Raw genomic sequence first — 14,688 nt, 5'->3', positions numbered from 1 at the left:
AGAGGGTAAAGGGCCTTGCTCAAGGGCCCAACAGTAGCCCGGGAATTGAACCCACAACCCTGTTATTGATAGCCTGGCGCTCTAACCGCTGAGCCACCACTGCCCACCACAATCCATTTATCAACCCGGACTGGGTTTTTCATACATTGTTATAAAGTTTGACACCTGTGAAATCCGGTTTCACCACAAATCCATAAGTTCTGTCTTGACTGATAACATATGCTATTGGCTATGTTAAGGGAAGCTTTTACCTGATGACAACAAATTAATAACCCTTCAATCAACACAGTGCCATGGAAGCATGGACAGCATCTGAACCAAACTATAAGTACACACAATATACATAATCTCGACTAGGCTGTCCCATTTCGAAGGCTTCTTTGCATGCGGCCGATAAATCCGTTCTTCTTGTCCATGGTATCGAAGGATCTCTTAGGTGGATCCTTCGCCAGCCAACATACCCTAAGATTCATTGCGTGCTGATGAGGATGTCAATAAACACACTTTTGCTCAAATTTAACCCTTCAGTCAACACACTGCCCCAGAAGCATGGACGGCATCTGAACCAAACTACAAGTATCCATATATTTTCAAGACTGTAAAGTCTGTAAACTGGTAGCTCTGAATCTGTTTGTACAGTCAATCACACTACAGCTCTCGTTTTTGTGTTGGTGGCATTCACACTGAATGCTAATGCTGCCACTCAAGACTGAGTTAAATACAGTAAAATACTTGTGGCTATATTTGTGTGTTTATTAGTCTTGACGTTTCTTTGTGACGTCTGCGGAAGTGGACAGAAAAAATAAATTAGTTTTTATTTATACAAATATGTCCTAATAGCTTTGTGTTTTCAGAAATAAGGTTGGACTGAGAATAAAACCAGAGCAAACAAAAATTTTCAGGCCGCATCCAGAAACCCCAAAAGTTACTGCTTTTTCCTACTGATCCTCCTCCTCTCCTCTGTGACCCGGAAACTGATTTTGTGGTGCCATCTTGCCGCCTGCTTCCAGCGGAGGATACATAAGAGGATCCTACCCAGGAAGTCTTTTAAAGATTTTGGAGTGACATGACTGCGTGCACGCCCAGAGACCATGTGAAAATGGAGAGGGCAACACACTTTAGAAATGTATATATAAACTAGGATTCTTATCTAATGCAATGAGCAGTAAAGCAATAATATAAATGTAGAGTTTAGATAAACTAACACGCTTCTCTGCTTATTTAAACCTGGCTTATTTATTGGTACTGAGCTTAAATGTTCTTTATGCAGTTAACACAACCACAAGTACCGTATGCTCAGTAAATCTTCAATGGCCCTATCTCTATTTCTAAGTTGTTATTATATTTTATATATATTTTATTTTATTATATTTAGATTATACTGTTCACTGTATCTTAATTCATAATTAATGCAGTTTAATGGACGGAATTGTCGTATATGTGCTGCTCTATGCAACAGCTGTAACTGGTTGGGCAGTACTACGAGTGTTGTGATTGGCTCAGTTCATCAGTAGTCAAAATTATATCTAAATGGATCAGCTGTCCCATTTCCCCAATTACTGCTCCTTCTCTCCATTCCTTCTGCTCCTCTCCTCTCCTCAAATCCTCCACCTTTTTCCGGATTAGGAGAGGAGCAGTGGGAAAGGAGGAGGACGAGAGTAGGAGTAGCAAAGGTTTCTGGACGCAGCCTCTGTCTTTTTTGCCACCCAATGGGCTGCGGTGACTCCTGCTAACTGTGGCATCACATGCATACCCTCTATCCTCAATTTGCTCTAATTTCATTACATTGTTTAAGATAAAACCCCTTCTTGTCTGGTTGAAGAACAGCTACCTGGAGCTTGGAGATGGATGTAAAGGAAGGCACGTTTTAACACAAAACCAAACAGGATCCAAAGAAACACAAACTGGAGAACAAAACAAACAAAAGAAACAAACAGACAATGACAAACAAGCTAAGCTAACACCATGAACTGACGTGAAACATGCACATGAACATGCTATCCTGTAGGCGCAATGCCTAACACCAGTTTTCCAGGTTGTCGTGTTTGCCCTAAATGCATGTTATCTCTGCGTAACCACCAATTTTAGCCTCCCCATCAAACAGGTGTATTAATCTTGGGCAAAACCTTTACCTAACTGTATAATATGATTTGCACTAAATATCCAAATGTTTATAGACACCCTTTCTAATGAATGCATTCAGCTATGGTTATTGCAAACATAGCTTGAACACACACATAGCTTGTTTAGCCCCAATAGAATAAGACTCTCTGGAGCAGCTAAACATGAACCTATTGGCATCATGCCTAACACGAGGGGTGTGTGGATTAGAGGGGTGTAAAGCCCCCCAGCATTGATCTGTGGAGCTGTGTTCTCTGGATTGACAAGCCTCACTGTAAAATAATCATCTCATTTGTTGGCATGCTTTGTCCTATAACTTCAGCTCAGACAGAAAGTCATGCATAACTACCATACAGAGCCCATAATTCAGTGCTTGTTGCACACTGTGACCTGTTTGTTGTGTAATACATGCACTCTAATGTTGGATGACACTGGCATTGTGCTGATGGATTGCATATGTGGAGTGCTTAGGTATCGTGGACACTACATTGCACGCTTAGGTACTGTGCTAATGGATCACATATGCGAAGTGCTCTGTGCTGTCTCTCACTGCAGACACCAAATAGATTCCAGAGTTAGACTGGCTTTGCACTGTGCTGCAGTTTACTACAGGTCTAGTTGGACTGGTTACTCTCAGAAACCAGCAGGATTATAGTTGGGGATCTAATCTGGTAGTGCTATATCATGCCATTATTCATACATATGAATAAAGTGCACCCAAAGAGATTTGTAGCATTTGCACAAACATCAGCTTTCGTCCACTGGTGGCGCTGTTTTGCCAAATACACACAAAATAGGCTGTCCCATTTCAAAAGCTCCTTCATATGCGGCCAAGAAATCCGTCCTTCTTGTCCATGGTATCGAAGGATCTCTTAGATGGATTCTTTGCCAGCAAACATACCCCGAGATTCATTGCATACATAAGATACGTCAGTAAACATTTTGCTGAAATGTGTTTATTATTATTATTATTATTATTATTTTGTGAATATATGTGCATATAATGTTACAATCAAGGACATCCACATTGAAGATCAGGAGTTTTGTTTCGTGTTACAGTGGTAAAGGCAGGGACGACGGTGCTGTGACACAAACAGGAAATCCACCACAGTCTCATTTCGGTTTTGCCTATGCAGTCTACGCAGCCTTTGAAGGCTATGCCTTTGCTGACTGCATCTTTCGAGGGATGCAGCCCCTCAATTGGGACACACCCACATGTAATGAAACTTTTCGGGACAGTCACATGAAGCAATATGTCAACACTGTTAAATGTAGGTTTACAGTTTAGGTGTAGGTTCTGGTAAAATAATTTCACTGGTTGGTTTGTAACATCATCCGTTCAAAACGTTTGATTTCTGCATGTCTGGGTTGTGTCAGTAATTTGTACGAGCGTCAGTCTATATTTAGAACACATTGAAGAAATGCTTGAGAACCGGAGAACATTCTTCAGCATGTCAGGCTAGAGCACATTTGTGTTCTATTGTAGCTCTCAACACACCTGAGCCTGATAAAGCATGCAGAGCTGCTGATGAACTGGTTCAAGTCTGTTGAGAGCTGGAATGAAACACAAATGTGTTTGCCGGTTTGCTTTGTTCTTCAAACATCATACTCTCCAGAGTATGCAGTGGCAATAAAAAAGCCATAACGTTTAAATTCCACTTTTAAGTAATCAGAAAATGCTACTGAACAGCACTCCTTATGTATAAGAGTAGATGCTGCTAGATCTGGTTGTTAGCATCCACCTGTTTAGTCATGTTTGGTCTGTCCTTGCATAGAACAGATTTCATGGCATACAAAACATATACAAAACATAGCAAATGCTATGCATTCTTAAATCAAATAAATATACTAGAAGAGATTAATTGAGGGAAATACAGAGCTGAAAGTGGGACTCGTGAAAACATGAAATCTGAATCTGGTCTGAGCCCAACACATATCTGGGAAGTGACCAAATCCATCCGAATGGGTACCGTCAGTATTAGAACGATATGTCAGGCTCTAATTGATGTGTCTATAGTCTTGTTTAGCAGAAAGGAGGCTCTGAAGGTATTGTAGGTATGTTTCAAGTGCAGACCTGAACCTGTAGATCCATCAATCCAACATGAATGTAACGTCTTACATAACCAATGTAATTCATCAAGTAGTCGTGTAATTATACATTTACATTGAAGGCCTAGGGATTATGCTACATGGCCTCATGTTAAAATAAATTCCTTCTGCGGATGGATCTTCCATGTTTCCTCAGAGGAACTTCTTTGAAGCATCAAATACCTACCCAAGCTTTCTTTCTCTTGTCAGAGTACAGAGAGAGCTGAAGTTCCCCTTAGCCTGGCAGGATTGATGGACTGTGATAGAGAGAGAGAGAGAGAGAGAGAGAGAGAGAGAGAGAGAGAGAGAGATGCAGGCCCCCTGAAGAGTCTCACTGAAGAGCAGGGGTTAAGGAACTGCACTAGAGCTAAGTTTCGTAGAGGCATGTAGAGTCCATATCAATCCCATATGTAAAACCTCACCAAGAAGAAGCTCAGAAGCCAGTTTCAACCCTGAAATTGTACTTCTGTACCAGGTTCATATAGCAGGTGAAAAACTAAATGACACAGTGACTACAATCACAAGAAAATTACTGACTATTGCCCCCCACACAAATCCGCCTGAGGATGCAAAGATCTGACTGTGTGTGTATAAGCAGCCAGGTAAACTGTCCATGTAAAAACACTGTAAGTCTGACATCATTAAATAACTCCACAGATTGTCTAAGAAGCTAAGTGGTTTTGATTTCAGGCGGCAGCTTAACCCATACTGCCAGAATAAACTAATTACCCAGCATCTTTTCAATTTCTCTATTCTGAAGCACATTTAATAAAACAATGAGGTCGTAAAAGATAACGAATCCCCTCGACCGCATACGTAACCCATGAACACAGATCATATAGAGTCATATTTCTACATGAGTGAAAAGCTTGTGGACTGATTCATGTTCTGAGAGCTAATTCTCGTATGAGCTAAGCTGTCAGGCACAGTTACAGTACACTGCAGAGACTTGACGTCCTAGGTCACTGCTGCAGCCCTTCTGTAATTGCTTAATACTTCATAAATATGAAGCTTTTTCCTACCTGCATGTTCTGTCCGAAAAGGAAACAAGCCTGATATGAAGTAAACTGACTGCTTAAACAGTCTGAATAACAATCTGTCTGCCCCTTATCTTAAATGCAGTGAATCAGTTAGGACTTAGTTGACATCCAAGACAGAGCTGCATCTTTACTTTTGCTCAGAAGCTATGAGGCATGAAGCTAACATGTAGCCAGTGCTGGAAAAGAAAACAAATAAGTGCTGGTACTTCCCTGTTTCACATGTTGGCATGTGGATCAGCTGGGATCTTTCCTTTACATTCTCAAATAACGAAGCAAGGATGCTACCGATCTGGTACTGATCGGATATTGATGATCTTCATGATAACACAATCATATCCAAACATAATATCTAATCATTTAATAACATAATACCTCCATGATGCTGTATATCACATATGTGTGTGTGTCTGTTATGTGCCTCAGTCTCTGTTCTTTCTGGACTGTTGCTGCATATGTTGCAATATGGCTGAAACATGTCTTGTTCTAGACTTGCTGAGAGAACCGGAATAAATGCAGGTGTTGTGCCGAATTTTCCACTTCCACGTCTCCGCTGATTCTGACTGGGTGTTCGACCCAGCAGCTGGTAAAAAGTTCTAGTATGCAGAATCAAGGCCCACTTTGACTTGTAGCTACCTAACATATAATAATTTAGACTTCAGTGCTTTATAGACTTAGACTTCAGTGCTTCAGACAATCTAGAGACGTCAAAGGGGCATTTCAGCCTAAAATGATCATTTAGCATATAATTTTTCTTGTTATGTAGCAAACAACCTGCAGCACATCAGTCATCTCCATAATTCCCAGCATGCTTATGCATAAACTGTCTTTCATTTATTTTTAGAGACTGCTGGAACAGTCATGTATAAGCTTGTTCAGGTTTATGGATAACTGTATGTCTTACAGTATGTCATACTGCACAGGAGACTTCGCCTAACAGTGTTTCTATGTGCTGTACAACCCTGTATCAGTATAATGACTATAAGGTTGAACTGAATTGAATTAAATTGAATACAGTATCATAAAATACACATTTGACCTACATCAGCCTCATCGCCACAGTGCATTCCAAACATGTCTTGACTGATCGATTACATTTAGGGTAAGGGGACAATTTTGTAAATTAGGTCCATCCAACTGTTGCATTAAGATGTCCTCTCCATCCACACAAAAGGGCCTACTTTCGTTGATAAGGAAAAAAGAGACTGTGAGCTGTTTGGCTTCTGCCCCGGGCCTCTTCATCTGGACTCGCTCCAGCTGTAGAATCAGGGGAATTGACCTGACGCTGAGGCCTCCCTCCTTAGGATCACATTACTGTAATGGGCCAGGAACAGCAGATAGAGCAATTATCGTACCACAATTATTGCCAGCTGATGAGATAGAAGGTGGATAACGCTAAGACCTAAATAATTAAAGGCTTCCACCTGCCTGATTGAATGTGATGGACAGTCGCACACAGGAAAAAAAAAAACCACACCATTCAGCATGGTGAAGCTGAGCTTTGTTATTTAGATCACAGGCTATACACAGACATTTCTATTGTTATTATTGACGTTTTGATATACATTTGATGGACATTGTGTATTGCAATTACACAGCTATGTAATTTATTACATAATAAATAATTTTTTTAATGTTTTCCTTTTTTCTTTGGTTACTTCCATTGAAAGTTAAGATGTTTTTCCCCTTCTCTTATGAAATTGTCATTTTGGAGATACAAGGTTTTTCAACCAAAGAGTGACGATTCCATTATTTTTTATTATTATTTATTACTGTACTCACTTGTTTTAATGCCAGAAAATAATACAAAATAAGAATCTTGAAATATATATATTTTTACTTACAAACACAGGAATATGACCAATTATTAGTTATTATAGCTGTTCATCATTGCTAGATCTTCAGAAACCTTTACCAAATGGTAGTTTTTTACTTTAAATGTTTATTGGAATATAGGGCTTAATTCATGACATTTAAACTCTAATAATTAAAATGGCTAATAGCGCTAAAACCTTATAAGCATTCATATCTTTTTATGTTTCTGAATGTCCTTTGGGCAATATGCCAGGAGTGTGCTCCTATAATTTATTTTCTTATACATCTGACCTGACTTCCAAACTGGTCTCATTGGAGTTGCCTTGAAGAAGCTGCATGGCTTGGCTCAGAGGAACAGATCCGGTCCTTTTCTGTTCTATTTGTTTTAACCATTGCTCATCTGGAAAACATGGAAGTAGAGAAAACTGTCCACACTTTGGGGTCTGAAGGAGGAAGGGGCAAAGTCTGGCCAAATCCACCAGAGGTTAATTAAACGTATATATGGAAAAGGAATACGACCTTGTAGACAACAGTATCGTTCCTCGTTATGCCCTTTCTCTGCTAGGGAATGCTAATGCTGATGTGGAAAAGCAATACAAGTCTTTAAGGATAGTTGAGTTTTTTCCGTATGGGGGACCACATGCTGGAGAAGTGACATTTCTGATCAGAGCTGAACAGTGTGGTTAAAATTTAGGATTCTATTTTGCCGATTAACAGCATACATTATTTCTGTATTCAAGCATTCAATTGGAAATAACTTGTGTGTACTAAGCAGGCTTTATTTTTTATTGTGAAATATATAGAAAAGAATGTATAGCAGAATCAAATCTTAACTGCAGTTAGAAATACAGCACACATAAGTAATAAAAGTGTTTCTCAAAAATGCAATTCTAGTTATTTAGAAATGTATATACAAATATATGATAAATATTCTAGACATCCCCAAGCCCTGCTTATATATCTACTGACACTTTAACCACATCAACCTTAAAACACTGTGTTACACTTAATTTACCGGTGTTTATGACAGAAGAGCACATATACTTTTGTGGCTTCAGGAAAACAATGTTCAGTTAGTTAGTCTCTGACTGCCCTGACATTTCTAAATCGAGTAGATTATTATATCTGAATCTATGCCCCCAAGTTATAAATTCATGTTAGAATTTCTTTATTATAAAGTAGTAATCAGTGGTAATAAAAATAGAGTGGACTACTTTCTCTACTGTGCAGGGAAGGCTTTCTAATAGATTTTGGGGATTGCTGTGAGCATTCAGTGAAAAGAGTGAGGTCAGGATGTTGGATGATCACCACCTCACCTCATCACTAATTCATCCTAAAAGTATTAGATGGAGCACCATCATTCCAGACAACACAGTTCCCCTGTGACCGAAATTCCACAAGACTTTTTTTTTAAAGGTAAGACTTGTTAGTCAAAACCATTGAAACAAAGACTGACGGGGAAGCGCATGTCAGCCACGAGAGAAGAAGAAGGCATTTTGATATCTGGAAAAGCGAGTATCAAGTATGGAATTGGTTTATTCAGCATCATTGCCATTTATCCTGTTACTGCTGTATTTTACAGAAATGGTTAATGGAGGTCCCAAGAAGACTAAAGAAAGAAAAAGTAAGCAAACCTTTTGTAATCACCTGGATTTCTGCTCAATGCCTCTAAAATTAAATGCAAATAAAATTACATTTGAATAAAAATATTTTAATTCTATATAAGATCCACCTCAGCCATCATTTAGTGTTTACTTCAAAGCATGCACACAATATCATAACATAATTAAAGCAAAATGTATTTTTTAAAACATAAGATTGGTAAAAAAAAGAGCCACCAATGAAATAATTGTTAGTGTATTAGTTTCAATTAAAAAGTACATTAATAACACCTTAAAAATGAATGGAACAGTTAAAAATCCTCTTTAGGAAAACAGTGTTTAAGTACTTAACTCTTTAGGTGTAGGAAAACACAACCTTTGTCATGAAATATGTCACTGCTTTAACTATTTAAGCCATGCTGAAAGCTTCCCTCCCTAATTGCCTGGCAGGCCTTTCAGCACTCCAGATCTGCACAATGCTGGGTTCTGTTTTTTCAGGGAAAGACAGAAAGAGCCAGTCGACACACGCCTGAGCCAAAGAATCAACTTGAAAAAAATAACAAGTAAAAAACAAAAAAAAAAAAAAGAAAAAAGGAAAAAAAAAAACAATGGGAAACTGCTCCAGGACAGAGACTGCATGGTTTACTGTAGGACTGAATAGAGGTAATCATGAGGTGAAGGGAGTCTGTGGCCATGGGCAAATGTCTACACCTGAACAACAAGTGTATGTCAGTGGACTGTCAAAAATCTGTCCTGCTTTGAGACACTTGCCAGAGGGAAGAGTAAGTAATACAGACTCTCAGTTTTTTTAAAAGCAATGCCCACTGCATACATGTGCCTGATCTTAAAGAGACATATTTGATTTCCTATTGCGGCTTTATCCTGATGTAGCCTGCCTATATAGACCTATACAGGTGCTGTTTAGCTAAAGCTGCAAAGGAAAAATTATAAAGTTGAGAATAAAAGATCCCTTTACTCTTTAAACAATCGTAGATACTGTAGGTAGGTGGACACCCTTTCTAATAAATGCATTCAGCTACTTCAAGTTGCACCCATTGCTGACACAGATTAATAGGAATAGGACACCTCTGGAGCAGATAAACATAAACCTATTGCCACCATGCCTAATGCCAGACATGGGCTAGAGGGGTATGAAGCCCCCATTATTGTGCTATGGAGCAGTGAAGCTGTGTTCTCTGGAATGATGTTGCTCCATCCAGTACTTTTAAGATGAGTTGTGTGGTTGAGGATGAGGTGGGGTGGTGATCCTCCAACGTCCCGACCTCATTAATGCACTTGTTGCTGAATGCAATAAAACCCTGACAGCAATGCTCCACAATCTAGCGGAAATCTTTCCCTAGACAATAAAACTCGTACACATCTGTTAAATCAATAAAAGTTACCGTACACTAGATCAGTCAGACGAAACATGTTGGACAAAAGTATTGGGACAGGTGTCTGGGTCTAGTGTACAGTAGCTTTTAGTGATTTAACAGATGTGTGCGAGTGGAGGTTGAGGATGTGGAGTGTAAAAGGTGCGTTTTACTCAGCACCAGGGCAAAATTGGAAACGACCTCCCTCACAGCGGCTTCAACACACAAGAGGAGCTAAGAACATCCGCCATCTGGACAGCCAGTGCCAACAATAGCCTCATAAAGCCAATTCACCATTTTGGGCCATTTCCTCATGGAAAACAAAGCAACTGAAGATCATTGCTGCCTTTAATCTTGGATAATCAGCGATGACACTTGTCAGAAGGTATTTTGCTCAAGACCTTCACCAATCATGACTTTCAGGACTAATGTGAGCGTACTGTGAAATCAGTGTATGCGTTTGAATCTTTTCTGGAGCTTGGCTCGTGTGACGCTCCAGCTTTGTATATTTCATGGTCATGTGGAATGAGTACCAGAGGTGCGTCTGACTCCTGGTCATGAGCAAAAGATGAAGCAAACATTTTAAATTCCACAAAGTCTCAGAGGTTTGCGATGCCAGACAGAACACAAAATGATGAGCTTGTCTGAGAACACGAACCTGGATATAGGTCTGGTATACTTACTGTGTTTTTAAGAGATGATACTTTGAGCAATGCCATAGAAAGACTCAATAAAGAACATTGGTCTTTTTTACCAACCGTTCTTTAGAATGAATTTCTTCTTAAAACCTAGATTGTTGTTTTGTCCGACACTGTGTCCTATTCCCTCATTCTGAGTATTCCATGTCTGTTTAGTGTACATAATTTGTAAACTATATATTGTGGTGCATTGTGAGATACAGTTACAGTTACAGTGCACTGAAAACATAGCACTGTGTTTCTGGCCAACACTACAAAAAAGCGGAACCCTAAAGTAGTGCACTATATATTGAATAGAGCCCAGTTTTAGACACAGCTTTTGACACTCACCAATGTTTTCTGTAATACTGTGGTGACTGATCAACATCAAGATCAAGATAATCAAGATAATTGATTATGGAAATATGTCAATTTGCATAGCATGTATTGACACGTCACAAAGATGTCCGCACTCTACAGCCGCACTCTACCACACTAAATAACATGCTACAAAAAGGGCATCACCTTTAGAAGTGCGTTCATCAGTGTAGTAAACTATAAAAACCTATAGAAGAGTGTGATTTGGGACGCAGGCATGGATTTTACAGGAGAGCAATGGCCAAAAACTTTCCCATGGGCGTCAAGAAGTATTTGGAAGTATTTTGGACAGACCCAAAAATGTGGTGTCAGCAGCATAACCACCCCTTAAGTACTGTGTCCTCATTGTTCTATACTATGAAGTGAATTCTGCACCACTGCTGTCACGTTAACGTAGTGTTGCACCATTCGTTACCTAACATTATTCAGCTGTTTTACATTTTTCTGTTTACTATAATGGCTGTATTTGAGTATGAGAATAGCTTAAACTGATCTTACGCTAAAAGAACCTTTAGTTTTAAGACTGGACCAACTCAAGTAAATGGTGCAACATGACCAGGCAATTCTGTCACCTGAAAACTGAGAACAAGACAAACCAAACCCTGATTCCGAAATGTTTTTAAGGCCATTATTAGTTGCAGTATAAACTCCAGTGATTCCTGTTAACTTGCACATGAACATTACCATCAGCTGTGACAGGTCACACATGAAAGCACTACTCCATTTCCACTGAGACTCAGACATGTGCAAACCGATGGAGTCAGCCTCCTGACCTTCTGGCCCTTTTCGTAGCTAAGTGTGTGTGTAAGTAAGAAAGATGATGTGGAGCAGTACTGGTCACTCCATGACATCTGAGTGCCTGTAGCAGGGGTGTTCTACATCAGATGAGAAAAACAGCCTTTTCACTGGGAACACCTCTGGGATGAGAGACGTTTCATGGAGTGTGCAAGAGCATGGTGAAAGAAGAGCGCTGGAATTCAGACTGAACAATAACAGCAAAGCTGAAGAGGACAGAGTACTGACAAACACTAGCATTGCTCACAGAGGAAGTACATTAGTTAGGGCTTAGAAGCTGGAGTTTTTGCCAGTGGCAACAAAAGCATGGTGTAATTTGATATGAAATATTTCTCACTCTGGCTCATTGAAGCCAGCAGAGAAATGTTGTTGAAAGGCTGGATTTGACACTGTCAATCAGCACCACGTTTGTGCTTGTAAGGAGAAGAGAGGATATTTTATTATGATCAGAATTTGATTGTAAAGTTATTGTTACATGTACAATCTTGTTTCAAAGAAAAAAACATCCTTTGGTGTTTATTGACATTGACATAGATATATTTCCATTGTAAACTGAATGTTAATGTAAGGTATTATGTAACTGACTGTGGAATAGTATAGAAAATCAAAAGCAATAACTCTCAACCTCTAAGAGAAATGCACATTACTAAGGTTTATTTTCAAGACCCCTAAAGCCCTATTTGAACAGGATTAGTTTTACATGGGAATGTGGAGTAATGTACTTTTACTACAGGACGTCTGTTGAATTTATTACCGCTTTGCACGGGATACAAACCTCGCCATGGGTCCGGCGGAATAAGGCGCTGCCAGTATGACCTGAGGATTGCTGGTTCAGAGCCCGAGAGAGCATAACTGGCCTTGCTCTCTCCGAGTGGGTAGATGGCTCGCTCTATCCCCACATCACTTCAGTGTGACGCTGGCCCATGCATAAGAGTTGGGTACCCGGCACTTTCCTCCAAGCGCATTGGTTGGCCTGTGAGGATGCTTTGGTAAAAGAAAAAGGTGCTGGCTGGTTGCACATGTTTTGGAGGAGGCATGTGTCAGTCCAACCCTAGATAGCAATTAGCTAATACTATCTAATAGCCAATTATACACTAAAATCACTGAAAAACTCTGGCAATAATTAACTCACCTCCCCATTACAATTAGCTGTGGCTATGGGTAAGAGAGGTAATCTTGGGTCCAGACAGTTGTTGGTTTAATCTCCCCTGGGTTGGCCAGAAGCAGGGGTGAGAGGAGTCAAGGAAAAGTGCTTTCTTATTAATCAGCATTCATGGCTGAGGTTCCCTTGAGCAAAGCATCTAACCCCTCCAATTGCTCCATGGGGCGGTGAGGCTTAAACACACAATGTAGATTGGATGTAAACTAAATTGAGGATATTGATACATTAGATTGTTGAATCTGAAAGATATGATGAATCAGATAAGCAACTCATGCTAGCACCCTGGATAAATACTGAATTGTATTCGGCATGAAATTACGTCATTTGCGGATATTTGCATACAAGCTTATAGTCATTCCTCAATCTATGAATAAGTGGAGCAGATCCAAACATGAGAAGTCAGTTGTTGCATAACCGCATTGCTATAGGCACACCAGAAAGCAAAGCCAAGATCTGTTTGTGAAACGGCTTCTCATGTACAAGAGAGATAACAAATAAAGAAGTTAAGGACATTTTAATGCATTTCAGAGATCAGGGGTTTCCCTGGTACTGGTGCAAAATGCAGTTGACCATGTTTCATGTATCTCAATAGGTTAACTTAGGATGCGTTCACACAGCTGGTACAATGGTCCAAATTGTTTAGGTTGTTCACATTTTTTAATGTGACCAATTTCCAATGGTCATTTTAAACACTTTGTTCCAGATTTTTTTTACATCAGTGTTAAGATCGGACTGCATTGTATTGGACAATACTCAGCATTAAGATATTTGGCTTAGACAAAAATTGAGGACAAAAAAAAATCACTTTCTAAGAGACCCTTTACTGCACTGAATGTCTATGAGCAGTAAGCATTACTGTTACAAGCCTCAATCTGCATTCGTTAAATGCTAAACTGGGGACTGTGTTCTAGGCCGAGTGACTGAAAGAGTAGCTAAGCGTTGAGGAACAGAATCCGATGGATACCAGCTGCCCTGTATGAGCAGTAAAGCTCTGTTTGCTTAATAAACGCTCATGTGGCTGTAGGCCAGTTAAAACCCAGACCAGCTCTGCTTTGTTCTCATCTTAAGTGCCTGCGCTGTCTCGTTAGGATCATTCTCGTCATGTAAGGAGCCATTCAAAGGCCACGACAACACCAGAACTGCTCCGACATGGCCGTTTAAAGGCTTGTAAAAGCACTTGTAAATTTTTTTTACTAGGTTTACCTCGTGCCTCATAGGCTGCGGCAAAGCTGACCCCCAAGGTAAGCCCTGAATGTTACTCTTTAGAGACCAAACAAAAGCATGACCAGTGGCAGACGGATCTATGGGGGGCGAGCAGCTACCTCGTCTTGAGCTCCAGCTTCGTTTCTGCACCAGTGAAGGCCATTGCACTGGTCAGGAAGAATAATACAGAACTATTTACAACCCTCCTCTTTTACTTTCCACTCTCTAAAGAGCATTACGTCATGGCTGAGCATTTAGGTGAAGCCAAAGAGCATACATACTGCAATCATTTAGACTGAAATGTTATGCTTGGACCTTGGTGTTAATTACTGAAATAACAGAAACCTCACGTATTTTAAGTGTACTGTGAAAAGGGCAATATAATCAGTTGTAATGCTAATTGAGTGGCAGAGCAGGCTCTGAACAGGTGTGCGCATT

This window comes from Salminus brasiliensis, chromosome 18 (genome assembly GCF_030463535.1).
Source record: "Salminus brasiliensis chromosome 18, fSalBra1.hap2, whole genome shotgun sequence".
Taxonomy (NCBI): Eukaryota; Metazoa; Chordata; class Actinopteri; order Characiformes; family Bryconidae; genus Salminus; species Salminus brasiliensis.
This window is presented reverse-complemented; position numbering follows the sequence as displayed.